Raw genomic sequence first — 2,355 nt, forward strand, 5'->3', positions numbered from 1 at the left:
ATGGCAGAGAAGCACTTAAAGAAATGCTCAACCTCATTAGCCATTCGGGAAATGCAAATCAAAACGACCCTGAGATTTCACCTTACATCCATCAGAATGGCCAAGATGAAAAACTCAAGGGACAACACATGCTGGAGAGGTTGTGGAGAAAGGGGAACCCTTCTCCACTGCTGGTGGGAATGTAAACTGGTACAACCACTCTGGAAATCAATCTGGCGCTTTCTCAGACAACTAGGAATAGCGCTTCCTCAAGATCCAACACTAGCTTTTTATCCTTTTTTTTTTCTTTTAGTCTGATAGAGGTGGGGAGACCTAGCAACATGTTCCCTTCTTCAGCAAAGAAAACATATCCAGCAGCATCTGCTGGTGCCACCTAGAGACATTCAGCACCAGGATTTTATTATTTTTATTTTGTATTTTATATTTTTCATCTATCCATCTGTTTGTCTGTCTGTCCGTCTGTCTATCTATGAGCACATACATTCACATCTTTAACTCCAGATCCTGTTTATCTGATGCTCCTTTCTGACCTCTACATATATCAGGTTGATATGTAATGCACAGATGCACATGCAGGCAAAACACCCATCACATAAAATTTAAATAAAAAAATAGGGCTGTGGTTATATTTCTACTGGAAAGCACTTGCCTACCATGCATACATAAGTCTATGGATTCATTCAGTACCACAAAAGAAGAAAGAAAGAAGTGACACAATTAAGATATTGTGTTTAAAACAAAATGTTCAATGTGTACTCTCTTTGAATTCTGATCTCAGCTGAGAACAATATTTGAAGTGTGCCAGTGCTCACTCTGTGGAACAAACAGATGCTTTCACAAACACGTCACTCTTGAATGGAGTGCAGCTTATGACCTATTTACTTATAAAGTAGCCCTAACAGCTTGCCTTCATAGCATGGGGGGAAGGAGGAAAGATTCCACTGTGAGAATCAGGACAAACAGAACAAAACAAAACAAAACAAAAAAAAAACAACTAATTTGGTCTAAACAAGGGTGCTAAGAATTTTCTGTGCCTTTCAAAGACAACTTTCTCTTTGATGAAAGAATGTGAATAAAACTCTCTTTATGTCTTGTGACCTGGAAATATTTAATGTAAACATAATAGTTTTTATTTCTATAAAAGAAAGATGATATAAGTTATAGATGCCTCATCATACCAGGCAGTTTGTTAAATATAATTCCCAGGACTCATAGTAGACTTGTTTTCCCGGTTCAGTTTCATTACAGCAAAAAGCATATAATTGGACCAGCAAAGGAAACAAAACAAAACAGCACTAGCTTTTTATCCTCTTTTTTTTTCTTTTTTTTTTTTTTTTTTTTTTTTTGGCCTGGTGGAGGTGGGGAGGGCTAGCAACGTGTTCCCTGCTCCAGCAAGGAAAAAAGAAGGCACATATGCAGCAGCATCTGCTGGTGCCACCTAGAGACACTTAGCGCCAGGATTTTATTATTTTATTTTATATTTTTATCTATCTATCTATCTATCTATCTATCTATCTATCTATCTATCTATCTATCTATCTAAGAGCACATCCATTTGCATGCATATATGTGCACATGTATGTGTATATCTGCCATTATATACATGTGGAGCTCAGAGAACAGGTTGCAGGACCCTGTGATCAGATGTAGTTCATCAGGCTCAGCAGCAAGCACCTTTACATACTGAACTATCCTACTAGACCCAGGACCCAAGACTGCTGTGACTGGTGGTCACATGATGTTAGGTAGCAATTTTCTTCCAGATAAAGTATTCTATCTTGTAGGGAAGTTTGTTATTGAAACTCGGGAAGTAAACAAATCAAACGTCTCTAATACTGACCAGATACAGTAAGTTTTTCTTTCCCCAAGAGAATACATGCTATACAGATAATGAGAGACAATCTCAGATGAGCCAAGCTGCCTGAAAGAGGCAGAAACCAGCTGATATGCTTGGAAGAAGCACTCTCCAACCAGTCCACATGGGCTGAAAATTGTACAGTGAACTCAAAGTTTCACGCTTCTGTGAGCTGTCACTCATGCAGGAATGGGCTTTTGGTAATATGGCTATCTTTGAATCATCTATGCTCTGTAAGTAACCCCTAGCACATACTCCTTTAAGTGGTTCCAATGAAACTCTTTGGTTCACCAAGCTGGATTTTGTCAGTATTCTTACTTTGGTTTGTCATCACTTCAGTGTTTGGGGTATGTAGACATTTGCTCAATATTCTCAGGAATAAGATCACACAGCACACGGGCATTCTGTCTAGCACTTGCCAAAAGTATAAATGCCCAGAAGAAAGCCAGAAATACACTATAACTCATATCATATGTACCATCTATATGACCTGATACAGT

The sequence above is a fragment of the Psammomys obesus genome, unplaced genomic scaffold (assembly GCF_907164565.1).
Source record: "Psammomys obesus unplaced genomic scaffold, mPsaObe1.curated_primary_1811, whole genome shotgun sequence".
NCBI lineage: Eukaryota > Metazoa > Chordata > Mammalia > Rodentia > Muridae > Psammomys > Psammomys obesus.